The sequence below is a fragment of the Sapajus apella genome, unplaced genomic scaffold (assembly GCF_009761245.1).
Source record: "Sapajus apella isolate SASKATOON/1434 unplaced genomic scaffold, GSC_monkey_1.0 scaffold5, whole genome shotgun sequence".
In the NCBI taxonomy this organism is placed as follows: Eukaryota; Metazoa; Chordata; class Mammalia; order Primates; family Cebidae; genus Sapajus; species Sapajus apella.
Genome location: NW_022436945.1, coordinates 54,596 through 75,268, shown reverse-complemented (window position 1 = coordinate 75,268; position 20,673 = coordinate 54,596). Strand labels below are relative to the sequence as shown.

The window sequence follows — 20,673 nt, the reverse complement described above, 5'->3', positions numbered from 1 at the left end:
TAAACTTCTTAAGTCCTGGTTTCTCTACCTATAAAAAGGACAAATGGATTCAACTATTTCCAAACTCACCGTGTTTTCATATAAACCAAGCTAGCCAGGTGCAGTGGCTCACACCTGTAATTCCAGCTGTTCAGGAGGTTGAGGTGGAAGAATCACTTGAGCCCAGGAGTTTGCTGACAGCCTGGGCAATAGAGTAAGACCCCATATTTAAAAGATAAAATAAGAACCAAGTCGCTTTCAGAAGTCTGATTCATGAAACAAACTAAGCTAACCAGCATTTTCTCCTGGGCATCTGGTTCTGACTTAGCAATTCCCAGACTTGGTAACTACCTAAGCACCACGTGTTGACCGTCTATTCCTACAGGATTGAGGTAGGGGTGATGAGCAGAAAGGATAGTAAAAACTGAGTATTTAACATTCCCCTAGACTGACTTTTTTTTTTTTTACAGAAAGCTATGAATCTTTGGTTGGGCCTAGTGAATGTGCTGTAATAAAAGGAGATGTTGTTTTGATTTTCACAATCCATCATTCCAAGGCAGTGAAAAACAGGAAAGGAGCCGCTTTTCTTGGAAGGAAAAGAGAATGTCAAGTTGTTACTATTTGTTTGTATTCACACATCCTGTCTCTCCCAATATCTCACCTGTCAGAGACTAACGGGACAAAAGCAGACAGGTAGGATGGCTTTAAATTATGTGTACTGAGAAAAATAAATGAAAAACAGCATGTAAAACAATCCAAGGAAATTAACATCGTTGCTGTTTAGTTCTCTCATGCTCCCTGCCATAGGCTAAGGAGGAAGATAACATTTCTATTCAATTCAATCCAAAAATTGTTAGGAACTGGAGATGCAAAGACGATAACATGGCCCTCAAGGAACTCAGAATAGATGAGAAGGTAAGTCTAATACATACGCTAAGAGCAATGAGGTCGATGAACCTAGGGTAAGAGATGCAGACTCCTCAAACCAAGGATGCCTTCTGGAAAAGAAGATATCTGAGCCAAGTCAGAGGTTGTGCAGCAGTGATCCAGCAAAATGAATAGTGGGACAAAGTCAGCAATAAGAGCACTCTAGGTAAAGGAAATACAAACAAAAAAATGTCAACGTCTGTCAGGACTTGCTGCCTTCTGATGTTGTCTTAAGTGCTTTCCATGCAGTGTTAACTCTGATGACACCGTGCTCAATGCAACCACTACTATCAGCGTCCCTGTTTTTCAAATGTAACAATAAGGCTGTAAAAGTTAAGCAGCTTGCCCAAACAGTGGATGGTACACATCAGAATGAGGATTTGAACTCAGGTCAATATAATTCTAAAGCCTCATTTTTGATAGAGACAAGCTACACTGTTCTCCCAAAGTGATGAGGAAAGGCACCAAATGTGGGTGACAGTATATCATCAGAGGGTAATGACTACAAAGAGTGCTGTTTCCAGATGGTAATGGGGGAAGCACAGAGCAGCTCAAGATTACATGAAACTTTTTATTTTTTTGTACTTTAGGCTCTGGGGTACATGTGCACATCCTGCATCCTGTAGGATTGTTGCATAGGTACATACATGCCATGGTCATTTGCTGTCTCCACCCCCGCCGCCTACATCAGGCATTTCTCCCAGTGTTAGCCCTCCCTATCCTCCCCCTCCTTGCTGTCCCTCCCCCCTCCCCGGCCCTCCACCCACCACCCCCAGCCCAGTGAGTGTTGTTCCCTTTCCTGTACCCAAGTGTTCTCATTGTTCATCAGCCGCCTATGAGTGAAAACATGCAGTGCTTGGTTTTCTGTTCTTGTGTCAGTCTGCTGAGAAGGAGGGTTTCCAAATTCATCCATGTCTCTACAAAGGACACAAACTTGTCATTTTCTATGGCTGCATAGTATTCCATGGTGTTTATGTGCCACATTTTCTTTGTCCAGTCTTTCATTGATGGGCATTTGGGTTGGGTCCAGGTCTTTGCTATCATAAACAGTGGTGCAATGAACATGTGTGTGCATGTGTCTTTATAATAGAATGGTTTATAATCCTTTGGGTATATACATAGTAATGGGATTGCTGAGTCAAATGGTATTTCTGGTTCTAGATCCTTGAGGAATCACCACACTGTCTTCCACAATGGTTGAACTAATTTACACTCCCACCAACAGTGTTAAAGTGTTCCTTTTTCTCCACATCCTCTCCAGCATCTGTTGTCTCCAGATTTTTTAATGATTCTAATTGGTGTGAGATGGTATCTCAATGTGGTTTTGATTTGCATTTCTCTAGTGACCAGTGATAATGAGCATTTTTTCATGTTTCTTGGCTGCATAAATGTCTTCTTTTGAAAAGTGTCTGTTCATATCCTTCGCTTACTTTTGAATGAGTTTGTGTTTTTCTTGTAAATCTGCTTTAGTTCTTTGTAGATTCTGGACATTAGCCCTTTGTCAGATGGGTAGATTGCAAAAGTTTTTTCCCATTATGTTAGTTGCCAATTCACTTTAATGATTGTTTTTCTGCTGTGTAGAAGCTCTTAATTAGATCCCATTTGTCTATTTTGGCTTTTGTTGCTGTTGCTTTTGGTGTTTTAGTCATGAAGTTCTTGCCTATGCCTATGTCCTGAATGGTTGGGCCTAAGTTTTCTTCTAGAGTTTTTATGGTGTTTGTTCTTATGTTTAAATCTTTAATCCACCTGTAGTGAATTTTTTATAACATGTAAGGAAGGGGTCCAGTTTCAGCTTCCTACATATGGCTAGCCAGTTTTCCCAATACCATTTATTAAACAGGGAATCCTTTCCCCATTGCTTTTGTCTGTTGTCAAAAATCAGATCCTTGTAGATGTGTAGTGTTGCTTCCGAGGCCTTTTTTGAGATGGAGTTTCACTCTTGTTGCCCAGGCTGGAGTGCAATGGTGCAATCTTGGCTCATTGCAACCTCTACCTCCTGGGTTCAAGTGATTCTCCTGTTTTAGCTTCCCAAATAGCTGGACTTATAGGCACCCACCACCACACCTGGCTAATTTTTGTATTTTTAGTAGAGATGGAGTTTCACCATGTTGGCCAGGCTTGTCTCGAATTACTGACCTCAGGTGATTCACCCACCTTGGCCTCCCACAGTGCTGGTATTACAGATGTGAGCCAGCAAGCCTGGCCACATGAAACCTCTTATGTACCATGTGAAGAGGTTGGATGTTATCCTGGGGCAACAGGATCTCAGAAGAGGTTTAAGCAGTTAAATGCCATGGCCAGATGTGTTTTATGTAAATTCATTCTCTTTGGTCTCACACCGCAGTAACATGAGAGGAACAAGATCAGAGACAAAAAGACTAGTAAGATCTAATGGTAACCAGGAAAGAGGGTGTCTGAATTAGGACAGTGGGAGCTCAGATGGAGGAGAGTGAGACCATTTGAGAAATACTGAAGAACAGTAGGACTGGTAGATATAATGGGTGTAGGCACAAAGGAAGAGGAGGAGGAGGAGGAAGAAGAGTTAAGGGTGACTCCAGGTCTTTGTTGGAATGACTAAGTGAATGTTAGTGCCTCCAACTGGAAAAAGAGAAGGAGAACTGTTTGAGTTCAGATAACACAATAGATTCCTAATTACATAAGCTAATTTCTGTAAATTTGTTACATAAATTATGTCAGCTCGTTTGACTTGGTTTTGATATGGCTCATGGTTATACCTATCACAGCTGGTTCTGGGACTCAACCACAATCAGAATTTTTCTTCCATTCTCTCAGCTGGAATTTCCTTTTGCAGCACCCTTGGGCTCACTATGGTGGTGATAACAATTGACAGGCTTTATTTTCCGATCAATCATCATCACAGCTGAAGAGGCTTGGCTTTTAGCAACCACATCAACTCTTGGGAAGAAACTTGAACAGTTCCCACTTGGCTCATATATCTGCCCCCTGGAAAATCACTGAGTGGATGGGAAGAAAGAATATGAACAGCGATCAGCGATTCTGGATTATGTGTCCTTCCTGCTGGTGGGAGGAAGTAGAGTCAGGGAAGGCTCTGAAAGAGCGAGCAGTCCCATTACCAAAATAGATTTGTCTAGTGAACAGGCCAAAGCAACAGAAACCCACTCCATGGGAAAACATCCCATCTGATTATATGACTGCGGAATGTAGAGGGAGAAGACAAGGTTGAAGGTAAACACTTGGAAGTCATCAGCCATCCTTGAAGTTAAAACTGAAGGAGAGTATAGATAAGATTGAGCCAAGGATGAAAGAATTCAGAGAATACCACTCTTTAAGACAGGAAGAGGAACAGAAACTAGAGAGAAAACAGAGGAGGAGAGGAATCATGTGTCAAAGAATGCATGAGCATTGTTTCATTTAACTTCATTACCAGTACATCCCTATAAAGAGGGCATGAGGATTCTTTTTCCTGTTTTAACAGTAAAATTACTTTGAATCTGAGCTATTATTCTTGCTCATCATCAAACAAATCTGCTAAGTGGTTGAGCTGGGATTGGAATATTTTGTGAGACTCCAACTCCATTCTATTAGAAAGATGAGAGATTCCCCACCAAGGATCTAAGATGTACCCTGTTCCAAGATGCTTTCTCCTAGCACGTGGGAGGATTTATTTTTAAAACACATATTTTCTTCTTGGCAGTAAATAGCGTCTTTGCTCCACAAAGAAACCAAATTAAAAACAGTTCTGATCCTCTTGCTTCAGAAGAATTTATACTTACTCAAGGATTCTCAATCTGTCCTTGATTACATGGGTCTCAGTTATAGGCTTGAGAAAACAGAAATGTAGAATGTGAGCACTAAGATAATTAGAAACCATCTAGTAAAGGATCCAGTGGTGGACTTCAGCGAGATCTATTTGGAAACCCTTGAAATTGAATGCAAAATTATGTTTGTGTACAATGAATTTTTTTATGGGAAGAATTTCTATTCTTTGAATTCTCGAAAGTGTATGAGTCCAAGTACCCTCACTTTGCAGACATGGAAATTAGTCATTTATATTCCGTGGGCCTCCAACTCATATCATAAGGCCTTGATAGAATTAGGTCTAGACCTTAGGTCTCTTGATTCCCAGAGCATGACTGTCTCAGGAAGCCTCTGTCTGTAAAAATCCTATTAAGTGCCTGAAAGAAAGGCTTCTGGCCTTGAGATCACCTATACATTTTTTGGCTAGTAAGGTTTCCTCCTCTTGTAAATATTCCTTCAAAAATAAAATTTGTAGTTATTAGACTATCACTTACAAGCACAGGGAATATGAGATGTGGATTTGACGACGTCGGCAACTGGCAACTGCACAGAAAACCAGGGCTCTGTTGCCTTCCTACCTCCTAACTCATCGCCATGTCCAAGAGGAGGAGGAGAGAGGGCCTTAGGTGTGAGAATCCACATCTGCTGAGCACTCAGGGGAGAATGAGCTTAGGAAGATCTTGGTTTGGGTTTCCTGAATCAGAGCCTGTGATGAAGATGTGTGTGTAAGTGGTTCATTAAAGATGTGCTTCCAAACAAAACTGGGAAAGAACAACAAGGCAGGGGCAGAAGTCAGGGGAGTGTGATGTCAGAGTCCTCTCGAGTGTGGCTACAGCCTGATCCTCAGAGGTGAGAATTTACTCAGAGCATCTTAGAGCTCATCCAGTTTTGAAGCCTAGAATCTGAGGTGCCTTAGTTCTGCTGCAAGGGGCTTACACTTTAGCACCTACAGCTCTTTGTGTGCTTTGTGGTATAGGCAACAAAGGCAGATCCAGTAGCTCAACTACAATCCTGGGAAGAAAAGAGGTAAATGTGAGCCATGGGAGAAAATGCATGTCTGTTGGGAGGATGTACAGAGAATAGTGAAAAAGGATCTGAAGGGGACAGAATGTTAACATCTAGTGAAGGAAGGAAAATGAAAATTTATTGAAAATACTTCTCACTATCCTCCTTTTTCCCTCTCATTACGAAGTTCAAAAGGAAGCTTGCTATGGATTTCTCTGTATTATCATTTAATATAGGACAAATAATTTACCATATGGCAGCACAGCTATTATGGAGCTTCATTGGACATTTGTACAGTTAAACTTGAGCTTCTGAGCCACAGTTGACTAATACAGGTGCTAATAATTTTATGTCGTCTCGGGGAAAATGGTCTCCTCTTTTATGTTTAACATATATGGCTTCAGATCCTTTGAATGGCAAAGGAAGGCACCTTTGGAAATGGATCTTTCAGCAAAATTTACAAGGCTGTAAAACATATCTTTACTAGCCTAGTGAAGAGGGTACCATTTCCACACAGACCCCCATGAAGTTAAATCTAGCTTAGGTACTGGAAAACTCTGGATAAGTGTTTAACAGTTTTTGAAAACAGCTTTTGTGGAAAGAGCACAAAAGTAATCAACTCATTTTATTAATATTTGAATATTTTATTCTAACAGTATAAAGTATGAAAAATTAGTGTATTTGAATCATTTCAAAGCAAGTTTCACACTAGCAGATTTCAGATTTTAGCGCCTTGAAAAGAAATATTCAGAGTGAAGACACGTGGCAACGCAGGCTGCAGGTGACCTGGGGGGATGCTCATCTGACTTCGGTGGAGTTCACCTCACAGAGCAGTCACTTGAATTTTTCCTCTGCGTTTTGAGAGTGCCACAAAACGCACTTAAAGAATGAGAAAGGAGTTCACTAATTTCACTGCTAGTGGTTAGAAGATGAACTAGAAACAAAAGCAGAAAGGTTGTAGGATGGACTGGGAGGTCAAATGGTCCGAAGGAGCTGAGGATGCAGTAAACGGTCTTACTCTCCCATCGCGCGCGCAGTGCACCTCCCATCAGGAGAGCTGTCCCAGAAACAGGAACTTGCCGAGTGTAATCCAGCTCCACTCTTTTGCGTTAACTACACAGGTCACAATGTATTTATGTACTTAAATGGTTTTCCCAGCTTGCCGAGTTGGCTTAAAGTTTGTTCTGCATTTATGGCCTACTGGTTCACTTTGTTGTGTTGATAAGCGTTACCACAAATTGTGCTTTCCTTAGCCTCTTTTACAATGCTGCTCACACTTCACCAACAACAAAGGCAGTCTCCTTCGCAGCCTGGTAGTCCCCCATTTTCCTCCAGCGAATAGCCTCCGCCTCCCTGAGCGGGGCAGACAGAGCAGGCACACGCAGCCCCCAGCATCTGCCAACCTCTCTCCGCGCCCGCAGTCGCATGCCCGCCCCACACCCCGCTCCGGGCCCCGCCCACCTCCTTTTTTCAATTGCTTTACGTTTATTCACCTCATTTGGGTGCTATTATTTATCTCCACTTTAGAAATGAGGGTAGCAGAGAAAGATGAAAGGTGGTAAAACGTATCTTTATTAGCCTAGTAAAGTCAATGCCATTTCCGCACAGACCTCCATGCAGTTAAAGAAAAGAGTTTGATTAGGTCCCATTTGTCTATTCTGGCTTTTGTTGTCAATGCTTTTGGTGTTTTGGTCATGAAGTCCTTGCCTACACCTATGTCCTGAATGGTTCTGCCTAGATTTTCTTCTAGGGTTTTTATGGTGTTAGGTCTTATGTTTAAGTCTTTAATCCATCTGGAGTTAATTTTAGTGTAAGGTGTCAGGAAGGGGTCCAGTTTCTGCTTTCTGCACATGGCTAGCCAGCTTTCCCAACACCATTTATTGAACAGGGAATCCTTTCCCCATTGCTTGTTTTTGTCTGGTTTGTCAAAGATCAGATGGTTGTAGATATGTTGTGTTGCCTACGAGACCTCTGTTCTGTTCCATTGGTCTATATCTCTGTTTTGGTACCAGTACCATGCGGTTTTGAATTCTGTAGCCTTGTAGTATAGTTTGAAGTCTGGTAGTGTGATGCCTCCTGCTTTGTTCTTTTTGCTTAGAATTGACTTGGCTATGCGGCCTGGGCTCTCTTTTGGTTCCATATGAAGTTTAAGGTGGTTTTTTCCAGTTCTGTGAAGATAGTCATTGGTAGCTTGATGGGGATAGCATTGAATCTGTAAATTACTTTGGGCAGTATGGCCATTTTCACGATATTGATTCTTCCTAACCATGAACATGGAATGTTTCTCCATCTGTTTGTGTCCTCTCTTGTTTCGTTGAGCAGTGGCTTATAGTTCTCCTTGAAGAGGTCCTTTACGTTCCTTGTTAGTTGTATTCCTAGGTATTTTATTCTCTTTGTGGCAATTGTGAACAGAAGTTTGTTCTTGATTTGGCTCTCTTTAAGTCTGTTATTGGTGTATAGGAATGCATGTGATTTTTGCACATTGATATTGTATCCTGAGACTTTGCTGAACTTGCTTATCAGTTTCAGGAGATTTGGGGCTGAGACGATGGGGTCTTCTAGATATACAATCATGTCGTCTGCAAATAGAGACAATTTGACTTCCTCCTTTCCTATTTGAATACCCTTTATTTCTTTTTCTTGCCTGATTGCTCTGGCTAGAACTTCTAATACTATATTGAATAGCAGTGGTGAGAGAGGGCATCCTTGTCTGGTGCCACATTTCAAGGGGAATGCTTCCAGTTTTTGCCCATTCAGTATGATATTGGCTGTTGGTTTGTCATAAATAGCTTTTATTATTTTGAGATACGTTCCATCAATACCTAGTTTATTGAGGGTTTTTAGCATAAAGGGCTGTTGAATTTTGTCAAAGGCCTTCTCTGCATCAATTGAGATAATCATGTGGTTTTTGTCTTTGGTTCTGTTTATGTGGTGAATTACGTTTATAGACTTGTGTATGTTGAACCAGCCTTGCATCCCTGGGATGAAGCCTACTTGATCATGGTGGATAAGCTTTTTGATGTGCTGTTGCAATTGGCTTGTCAATATTTTATTGAAGATTTTTGCATCTATGTTCATCGTGGATATTGGCCTGAAGTTTTCTTTTCTTGTTGAGTCTTTGCCGGGTTTTGGAATCAGGATGATGTTGGTCTCAAAAAATGATTTGGGAAGAATTCCCTCTTTTTGTATTGTTTGGAATAGTTTCAGAAGTAATGGTACCAGCTCCTCTTTGTATGCCTGGTAGAATTCAGCTGTGAACCCGTCTGGACCTGGACTTTTTTTGGGTGGTAAGCTCTTAATTGCTGCCTCAACTTCAGACCTTGTTATGGGTCTGTTCAGGGTTTCGGCTTCTTCCTGGTTTAGACCTCATAGTTTTAACATCCTCTTAGACCCTATATCCAACTGCCCTTGAAAGATATGGGTGTTTCCCTTCCCCCAGTGCACAGCTAAGTTGATTAAAGACTGTAAGTTCCTATGAGGAAGGACTGGGAAAATAACTTGTGAATATACTTGCTGTCCCATTGCAGGATCTTTCCTCAAGGAAATTCAGGCTTCTGTTTAATCAGTGGCTCAGTTCTGGAAACTAAGAATCATGGTTTTCCACTGGGAAGGCTGAAGTCAGTCTCAGTATTAATGAATCTATTAGTAGTTTTTGTTGGCTGCCCATCGACCTTGCCCCTAGCAACTTGGTGGTGTATTATCTATCACTATGGATTCCTACAGGTGAGACCTTCTGGTTGTGATTCTAGCCTTGCTGCCTATTTCTACATGTGTCTACCTTGCCTCTGACAGTTTATGCCACCACCAGACCCCCCTATTCCTAAAACCTACCATTCTTCTTAGCACAAAGCTGCCTGGTGCTAGAACAGCCTCCTGGGCTATCTGTCAATCTTGGCCAGAGGGCATATCTGAGCTCCCTAGGAAATTACTCAACTATGTGCTTCTCAAAATGAGAGTAAATCAAGTAAGAATAGAACAAAGGCCAGGTAAGGGAAATCCCCAGGTGGTGGTGAAGGGGTGAAGCCCTGGAAGACATCTCTAATTCACTCATCCCCATACTTGCATCAGGAAGGGTGAGCCACTTTTCCCAAGCCTTAGCATACCTTGAAATAAACTCACTTAAGTCTTATTTTTGACCACCACATTGGACTGACACTCTGAAAAGCTTGGAATTCTCCCCACAGCTGACTTTAATTCTGAACTCTCTCAAGCAACTGAGACATTCCGGCCCCCAGCTCACTGTCAGCTGTCACATCTTGAGGCCCGTTGTCTGCTTCTCTTAAGAAGCATGGCACTTGGCTCTGTTCAGTAGGAAGTGTATCTGGCAGTTTTAGCAACATACCACATTTATTGGGTGTAGTCAAGGTAGGGCTGCAAGATAAACACTGGATGTTAAATCTGAATTTCAGAGCAACCACTGTTTTTAGTATGTTCTAAATAAGTATATTCTAAATGCTGGATGACACGTGGCCTATCAAACAAAAACTTCATCCTTTATTTGAAGTTTAGGCTTACCTGAGCGTCTGCATTTTTAATTTTAATTTAATTTTTTTGAGACAGAGTCTCATTCTCCTAGGCTGGAGTGCAGTGGTGCGATCTCGGCTCACTGCAACCTCCACCTCCTTGGTTCAACTGATTCTCCTGCCTCAACTTCCTGAGTAGATGGAATTACAGGTGCATGCCACCACGCCTGGCTAATTTTTGTATTTTTAGGAGAGACAAGGTTTCCCCATGTTGGTCAAACTGGTCTCAAACTCCTGACCTCATGATCTGACTGCCTAGGCCTCCCAAAGTGCTGGGATTACAGTTATGAGCCACCATGCCCAGCCGAGCATCTTATTTTTATTTGCTAAATCTGGAAACCCAAATTCGGAGTGGCTTCTGTACACACAGTTTTGAGGCAAACAAGCAACATTGAGGCAAAGTTTTGTCAGAGGCATTTAAACCAGAACAACTCCATCTTGAATAGGAACTGGGTTAAATAAGGCTGAGACCTACTGAGTTGCATCCCCAGACAGTTAAAATTAAGGCATTCTAAGTCACAGGGTGAGACAAGAGGTCAGCACAAGGTGCAGGTCATAAAGACCTTGCTGATAAAACAGGTTGCAGTAAAGACGTTGGCCAAAACCCACCAAAACCAAGATGGCAACAAGAGTGACAGTGGTCATCCTCACTGCTGCACTGTGTGTTGCCAGATTCTGCACAAATTTGGCATAGAGTTTAACATGCAAAGAACTGTCATAATATAGTTACAGCTCCCTGCCCCCACTACCCCTAAAAGAAGATAGGTTTGGTTTTCTATGGTTCATATAGCAAGTAAGCACTGAAAATGTGAGGCAAGATCCCATGGATTTACATTCCAGTCATGTTAGTTAGGGTTCCCCAGAGCAGCAGAACCAATAGAATATAGGTAGATGAATAAGAGATATATGAATACATATACAGGAAGATTATAAGAAACTGACTCACAATTACAGAGACCAAAAAGTCCCATGATCTGCCACCTGCAGCCCGGAGCCCCAGGAAAGCCGGCGGTAATTCAGTCTAGGTTCAAAAGCCTAAGAACCAATGGAGCCAATGACTGAACAAGGGAACCAATGACCAACACAAAAAGAAAGCAAATTTGCTTTTCCACTTTTTGTTCTATTCTAGCCCTCATGAAATTAGATAATGCCAACCCACATTAGTGAGGATGATCTTTATTCAGTCTACTGATTCAAATGCTAATCTCCTCCAGAAAAACCTTACAGGTAACATCCAACTGGCCACCTGGGCATCTCCTAGCCTCGACAATGAACTGTCACACTAGCTATGTCATTCATTGGCCACATGGCCTTGAATACACTCAGTCCCTCTTTATGCCCGTTTCCTCATCTGTAAAGTAGGAATGTTAAAAGTTCCCACCTCATGGAGTTGATATAAAGATTAAATGAGTTAATACATGTAACACCAGAGCTACACCTGGTGCACAGTAAAGTCTCATTGAAAGGTAGCTGTTACTGTTATTGTCATTCTGTGTTTACATCCTGCTGAAGTTGAAAAATCTCATCACCTGGCTCCTTTCACTTCCTTCTTCCAAATCTATCTGGGAGAATGGGGCTACTATGGACTTTATTCCAAAGGTGCTAGTGAATTTTTAATCAATTTCCTTTATTTCTTCCCAGTCTGAGTTATGCCAGTAGCAGCTAATATTTGTTATAAACTTACTAACAGGAAGTGTCCTAAAAACAAGACATAACCCCTTTTGCTAAATCTCACAACAATCTAAGTGGTTGCCACCATTATTATCCCAATATTATTCATGCAGGGACCTCCCCTCAGCACAGCTGGAAGTGGCCGTGCTTAGGGTTGACTCCAGGCCAGTGTTTCCCCCAGAGCTGCTAACTATGATCCTATTAGTTATCCTTATACTGTTTCTTCATTTCACGATGACGCTTATTCAAATTCCACCTGACCTCTAAAGTTCAGTTCTATCCTTTCATGTAAGTCAGAGTGGCCTATGCAAGGCTATTTTAACCTTTTTGTGTGCTGTTTTTTAAATTGTATTTTCAATGGAGAAACACATCATCTGTTTACAAAATAGCTCTTGAAAAATACAAGGAGTACAGATACTATAAAATAAAGCAAACTCCAGTCATGAGACACTACATACATCATGAGAAAGTAACATTCTGATCTCCAGGTTATGAAAACTGTAAATAAAGTCACTACACAGAAGAGGTTCAAGTTTCCAGCTTAGCAAAACTTGAGTGCAGTTACATGAAACGTTTAATAAACTGAATTGTTTTCCCCGATGTGTAAACAAAATGACAAGACTAAATTTGTGCCTGGTAATTTCAATCTAACTCTGAAGCTACACAACACACACGGACACCTTGTACACTTCACCTGTTAGGATGACCATCTTTTTTCTTAGGTGGTGGGAAGAAGGGCAAGGTGACTGTGTAAAGCAAAGGAGTGAAAAGTAGAAATATTGTATACTAGACATTATAAAGTCATGGTGCAAAGAAAGCTTTGATTAATGCATAGCCTAACAGCAAAAAGACTACACTCCCAACTTCGGAAAATTACTTTAGAAGGATAGGGGAAGAGTTTAAGTAATTGTAGCTTAACATGAAAAATGCGCATGTGATAGAGTGGAGCACAATGGAGGATTCATAAAATATGCTCATCAGAAGAATCTGTTAAGTTTACTTTGTCCAAATTAGGAATAAGTTTGTCAACATCTGACATCCCTCATACTTTGTAAAGATAGACGTTCTGCTGCTTAATTATGAGAAATTATTTTATTCAAAGAAACTCTTAATATTTTGATAAAATAAAGGAGCAGACAGCTGACCAGATGCCAAAGTGCTTGCTAAAAATGATTTTTAAAATGTTTCTACATGTAAAATGTACTGACAAATTTTGGTAAACCATTTAAAAATAAGAATTAGTTTTAAAATCTTAGGAAAAAATGCCTTTTTGCCTACATTTAAAACTGAAAATTTACTATACGTAGGAGTTCTGTGGAGTATACAAAATTCCTCTTAGAGATCAAATGGCCATCCCAGGCGGATATCATGTTTCACAGGCATTACTTTTAGTCACCTTCAAATTTCAGCCATGGGACCAAAATTCAGTGTTCTGTGCCATGTGGCCACAGGGTCATTGGTTTCACATTATGGCTTAAGAAAACAGTGGCATTTTGTTTCTTATGAAATAAGTCTTACCTTGTGCATACAAGCAGAAAGATAAAGGAAGAAAAGAGGGGAGGGAAAGGCACAAGAAGCTTTTTGTTTGTTTTGAAGACAACAGATTGAAGGCAAAAGAATACAGAGCCATCATGCTCAGCAAACTGACACAAAACAGAAGACCAAATACCGCACGTTCTCACTCATAAGTGGCTGTTGAACAATGAGAACACATGGACACAAGGAGGGGAACATCACACACTGGGATCTGTTGGGGGCAGGAGGCTAGGGGAGGGATAGCAGCGAGTGGGTAGATTGGGGAGGGATAGCATTAGGAGAAATACCGAATGTAAGTGATGGGGGGATGGATGCAGGAAACCACCATGGCATGTGCATACCTATGTGACAATCCTGCACATGTACCCCAGAACTTAAAGAACAACAACAAAAAATAGAGTTTTCAGTTTTCTTTGCTGACTGGTTGCTGATTTGTATGCACTATAATTCTATAAATGAAACCAATATATCATTTCTTAATCATGACCCCCTCAAAACCAAGTTATTTTCTAATTATTCTTTCAATGTCAAATGTACCCTAGAGTTGACATTTCAGTTTTAAGTGTTACAGCTACCTCACAGGAATTGAACTAGATGTATTGTGCCTTTTTACTTGGAAAGTGAAGTCAAAGGGACAAGAAATAAAGGAAGCAAACTTGTTATTTTGAAGGAATCTCCTTTCTCCTGGAGATCTAATACCTGCTATTTCCCAGATCTGTGCAGCAGATGGCAGTGTTCAATTAGTCAAAATAAAATTCTAGCCTATGGACTTCCTGTTTAATTCTAAATTGCTCCATGACCCCTCAGTGCTTCCTGGTAGTACTTTATAAAGTGTCAGCTAATTTAAATAGTATCACTATATTATGAAAGTCATCCAGAGTGCCAGGGGAGATGTGAATTAACTTCACATTAGTGACAGGAAACTCAGTGGCTGACCCAGAATCCATGTCTTCTGGCTTCTAGTTCAGTGTTAGCACTGTGAATTATACTTCTGTGAATTAAAGAAGTATTAAAGATGATGGGGATGCTTCTCGATCTTCCTCCTACATGAGAAATTCTTGTCCACTGGACCATGCTCCTGTCCAGCCTTCCCCCCCTCTCCCATTATATGTTCTGTGTTGCTATACTATCTCAAAACAACTCTTCTAAAACTAGTTTAATGACAATAGGTGTATTCAAGCAGAAAAAACAAAGCAGGGAGAAATTAAGTCCTGTGATACCAGTCTAAGGTGTGCCTCGCCATGATTTTCATGTGTTTATCTTACTTAGGGTTTGCTGAGCTTCTTAGATCTGGACATTTATGTCTTTCCCTACATTTGAAAATGTTTCTCCTGTCATTTCTTCAAATATTTTTACCTGCAATTCTCTGCTCTTTGTCTTTAGGACTCCTGCTACCTAGATATTGGCTTTTTCAATATTGTTCCACAAGTTCCTGAGGCTCTTCATTTTTTCCAGTATTTTTCCCTATTCTTCAGATTGGATAAATTCTATCATTCTATCCTAGAAGCTAAGATATCAACTCTTATTGCTTATAGGAGTTTTCTTTTTCTCTGGAAGCTCTACCACATTTTTGATTCTAGGGAAAAATCTAGATCCCTTGACCCATAATGGGCCCAGGCCATTATGCTACTGCCAAATGCAGCATGATAAATGCTTCAGGTGATGGATACCCCATTTTATGCCTGTATCAAATGTCTTATGTACCCCATATGTATAAAACTTAATTTTTTAAAACCTAATTTTTAAAAAAAGGAGCAATGATGTTTAAGGGACAGGGGGCACTGTACGTAAGAGGCTGTTATAACCATTGCCTTCTCCAGCTCCCAAAGAAGTTTTCCTGGGACTTAAGGACCAGTCTACCTGTAGGAAATGCTTGTTTATAAATTGGAAGAACCCTCTATTAAAATTTTAAAAATTGTTTCAAAACAAACACTTAAGAATTTTTGATATTTTATTTATCTTCACTTAAATTTTTGTAAGATAGAAAGTATTTACATTCTAAGATACTTTCTTCCCTCACCTACCTGTCCACTGCTGGTCAGAGTTAAATCCTATTTTGAGATTGCTTTAGGTGTGAAATTTACATGATTCATATTCCATTGATAATGCTATTAATACTATTCCAAGTTGTAAGCTTTTCATAGCTTCTTTTCCCTCTTGATGCAAGTTAATGGAATTGCCTTGAAATTCCTTGTTTCTTTTTCTAAAGCATTTCCACGAGAAAAGCAAAGATCTAACTTAAGTGTAAAATCCTCAGCATCCCCACTGAGTTGCAGAAGAACAAAAATATGAAAATTGGCATTAGATCCAGTATTAGAGATCCTAAAAAGACCTGTAGGGAACTCTTCTGAACATAATTTAGAAGGTTTGAAGATTATGAGGTAAAATGACTTAAAATAATTACATTTTAATTCTAGTTGACATAACATAATCCAATTAAAACATTAGATAATTAAAATTGCCTTGATTTGGGGATTTCAAAGATAGCTATATACATTCACCCTGATTCTATCAGGTGAAATGAAAATGCAAACCCAACATGTTAGATTTTATTTCATGCAAGATTTTGGCTTTTTTTTTTTAAACAATGTCTATATGACATGCCTCTAAATCCTAACATTTGCCTCATAGAGCAGGTAATTTACTATAACCTAAACATTTATTATCTAAGTGCGAACAGATGTTCAATTATTAGATACTAGGTTGATTATATTCTATTTTTTCTTGGAAACTCATACTATAGTGCAAACTATGTGGCTCTACAACTTCTTCCATTTTCCTTAAAATTTTGCTAGGAGAGTGTGTTAAATTTATCTGACAAATCCTTAATATTGGGTATTTTTTTTCTTTTCAAAAATGCCAAATTGATTATTCCTAACCATGAGCATGGAATGTTTTTCCATCGTTTGTGTCCTCTCTTGTTTACTTGAGCAGTGGTTTGTAGTTCTCCTTGAAGAGGTCCTTCACATCCTTTGTTAGCTGTATTCCCAGGTATTATATTCTCTTTGTAGCAATTGTGAATGGGAGTTTGCTAATGATTTGGCTGTTTGTCTGCTATTGGTGTATAGGAATGCTTGTGATTTCTGCACACTGATTTTGTATCCTGAGACTTAGCTGAAGTTGCTTATCAGCTTAAGGAGATTTTGGGCTGAGATGTTGGGGTCTTCCAAATATACAATCAGCAAATAGAGACAATTTGACTTCCTCTTTTCTTAACTGAATACTCTTTATTTGACCTTCTTCACAGAACTGGAAAAAATCACTTTAAACTTCACATGGAACCAAAAGAGAGCACACATAGCCAAGACAATTCTAAGCAAAATGAACTAAGCTGGAAGCATTATGCTACCTGACTTCAAACTATACTACAGGGTTACAGTAATCAAAACAGCATGGTACTGGTAGCAAAACAGAGACATAGACCAATGGAACAGAACAAAGGCCTCAGAAGAAGTGCCACACATCTACAACCATCTCATCTTTGACAAACCAGGCAAAAACAAGCAACGGGGAAAGGATTCCCTGTTTAATAAATGGTGTTGGGAAAACTGGCTAACCATGTGCAAAAGTTGAAACTGGACCCCTTTCTTACACGTTACACTGAAATTAACTCCAAATGGATTAAAGATTTAAAAATAAGACCTAACATCATAAAAACCCTAGAAGTAAACCTAGGCGCAAAACCATTCAGGACAAAGGCATAGGCAAGGGCTTTATGATTAAAACACTAAAAGCAATGGAAACAAAAGCCAAAATAGACAAATGGGATCTAATTGAACTTAAGAGTTTTTGTGCTGCAAAAGAAACAATCATCAGAGTGAACTGGAAACCAACAGAATGGGAATTTCTTTTTTGCAATCTGCCCATCTGACAAAGGCCTAATATCCAGAATCTACAAAGAACTAAAACAGATTTATGAGGAAAAAAAACAAACTCATTCAAAAGTGGGCAAAGGATATGAACAGACACTTTTCAAAAGAAGACATACATGAGGCCAACAAACATTAAAAAATGCTCCTCACTGGTCATCAGAGAAATACAAATCAAAACCACATTGAGATACCATCTCACGCCAGTTAGAATGGTGCTCATTAAAAAATCTGGAGACAACAGATGCTGGAGAGGATGTGGAGAAATAGGAACACTTTTGCACTGTTGGTGGGAGTGTAAATTAGTTTAACCATTGTGGAAGACAGAGTGGTGATTCCTCAAGGATCTTGAAATAGAAATTCCATTTGACCCAGCAATCCCATTGCTGAGTATATACCCAAAGGGTTATAAATTGTTCTATTATAAAGACACATGTACACGTATGTTCACTGCAGAACTGTTTACAATAGCAAAGACCTGGAACCAACCCAAATGCCCATCAATCATGGACTGGACAAAGAAAATGTGGCACATATACATCATGGAATACTATGCAGCAATAAAAAATGATGTGTTCATGTCCTTTGTAGGGACATGGATGAATCTGGAAACGCACATTCTCAGCAAACTGACACATGAACAGAAAACCAAACACTACATGTTCTCACTCATAGGCGGGTGATGAACAATGAGAACACATGGACACAGGGAGGGGAACGTCACACACTGGGATCTGTTGGGGGGTGGGGAGCTAGGGGAGGGACAGCAGGGGGTGGGGAGGTTGGGGAAGCATAACGCTGAGAGAAATGCCTGATGTAGGTGTTGGGGGGATGGAGGCAGCAAACCACCATGGCATGTGTGTGCCTATGCAACAATCCTGCAAGATCTGTACATGTTCCCCAGAACTTAAAGTACAATTAAAGAACAAATACACACAAAAAAAGCCTAATTAACTCAGACTAATAGAATAGTGAGATAGTTTAGTTTTCTGGGAATTTCTAGGATAGTACTTCTAAAAAATAATGTTCATAGTCCACATTACTTCTATGTATGATTTTCTAGTTTCTTGTGAACTTATAAATCCATAACACTTAAGACTATTAAAATCAGTGTACCATAAACATTGACTTCTGACTATCTGTGTGTGTATGTGTGTTGCATTCACAATTATATCAAGGTAAAGTTAACAATTAAGATGATTAATTACCTCCAGAGAACAGAAGCCTGTTGAATCAGAGAAAAAAAAATTAGGCTTCGTAATTGTACTCCACCTGGGAGTAGGGTTTGTTTGAACAGTAGATGCTTTGGGGCACTGTATTCTGATTTGTTTTTCAAACATACTCCAGATTCTCTCTTTTGGGGCTTAACATGAGTTAAAGCAAAATCAAAGGAGTATTAAAAAAAAGATGCATTCAGCAAATAATGCTAGATTTACATCTAAAAGGTAAGCTGATAAACTTAACTGATACATTTTAAGAGCAGAGGAGAGGTTGGAGTGAGCCATGAGGCACATGAACCCAACAGTACAGAAAATGTGGTAGAAACAGATATGACTGCCAGCACAGGACAGAGGCAGAATCATCGTATGCAATTGTGTGATAAAAATATTGAAGGACCTGGTGGAGTTAGGTGGCCGGTGGGAGAAGTTATAAGCTGTAAAATCCCAGATACAAGAACAGTATTTGACTGTTATACTGTTAAGGGAACCATGTGGCAAGTATGCACAATGTGACCGTAAGGACTCAAGAAAAACATATTCTAGAATGCTGATGTGGAAAATTATTTTCTCTTTAATTATTCTCTTTCCAGCTTTGTGTTCAGCGATGTCACATTGGCAGCTTCAGATAGGCCGTGGTGGGAGAATTTATGTCTTGAAAACCAGAAAACACTACAAATCAGAACTTTTTAAAAGAGAGCTGCCATTTACTAGCACACCCCTGGATAAAAAGTCTTGGGATTTTTTGTAAATTTCTAATAAAGGTTGGGTTTTTAAGGTCCTCTAAAAATTAACCTGATAACTTGAATGGTTTCAAATAGTGAATGCTGTTCTGAAAACAGAATTTATTTGCTGGGAGGCATACCTAAACCTGGGAATGATCTATTTTCAAGGAGACATAATAAAAGAAAAAATTAGTCAATGTTCTTAATATCATTTTGTGAAGTTAGATTTGACAAGGTAACACCACATTTATTGATTATAGGATTATGACTTTTTCTGAAGTTCCAGTGTTGGGATTACGCATCAGTCCATTCTCACACTTCCATAAAGTAGTACCTGAGACTGGGTAATTTACAAAGAGATTTAATTGATTCACAGTTCTACAGGCTTAACAGGAAGCATGACTGGGAGGCCTCGGGCAACTTACAACCATGGTGGAAGGTGAGGAGGGGTAAGCAAGTGCCTTCTTCACATGGTGGCAGGGGAGAGAGCGCATGAACCAGAGGGGGAAGTGCCACACATTTTTCAACCATCAGATCTTGTGAGAACTATCATGAGAACAGCAAGGGAAAATTCACCTATATGATCCAATCGCCTCCCACCAGGCCCCTCTGCTGACTCGTGGGAATTATAATTCGACCTGAGATTTGGGTGGGGATATAGAGACAAACCATATCAGACTAGAATCCTTTATTAATGTTTATGTCATGATACTCAGAGACTGCTGGGGAAAATTTATTGCAATGTTGTCGCTGTGTTCTAATGTCAATTTCGACTAGCCATTACCCCCTGTATTTTCGGGAAAAGATACTTTCATGAACACTGTTTAAACCTGCAAGAATGTGACTGCACCTGTGGGATCGCGTGTGGCCCCAAACACTGCAATAGCAATGCCTTTTCCTTTCTTTCTGCTTGAAATAACCCAGAGCAGAGAAGCTGATGGCATCTGGGAGCAGGTGCTTCTTTCTCCGCGGTGTATGCTGAGGTGATGCCCCTGAGATCTTATGCAGTGCTGTATTCTTACACCTGCTAAAACGATCTTGTCAAGCGTTGAAGCCTATGGGGCAATTCTCTCAGCTATTTAATAGATGACAGCCCCATCAGCAAATAATGGAGACACAACAAAAAGCAGTTATCAAATGCGTTCTAGGTGACTTTATTCCCCATAATCCCATAGACCTTCTACTCTAAACCTGTAACTGATCAAGAAAAATTCCCAGCTTCTTTCTTAGGGGAAATAGTGAGCCTTAAGAACTTCTTTAACAACAGCTGCAGCTAATTTGTCAGGAAGGTCACCACTCATTATCAAAACAGCACAAAAAATTCTGTAATAAAGTTTTAAAAATTATATGTAAAGTAGCAGATAGAATGGCATAACCCCCAAGTATCCATCATTGGCTCCAACAATTATCAATGTATGTCTTTCATCTTGTTTCACTTCTG

General features: G+C 39.9%; 1 pseudogene; it reads right to left on the bottom strand.

The window, feature by feature from the left end:
* Positions 1-6,509: 6,509 nt before the first annotated feature.
* Positions 6,510-7,016, bottom strand: LOC116548799 (annotated as a pseudogene).
* Positions 7,017-20,673: the final 13,657 nt, after the last annotated feature.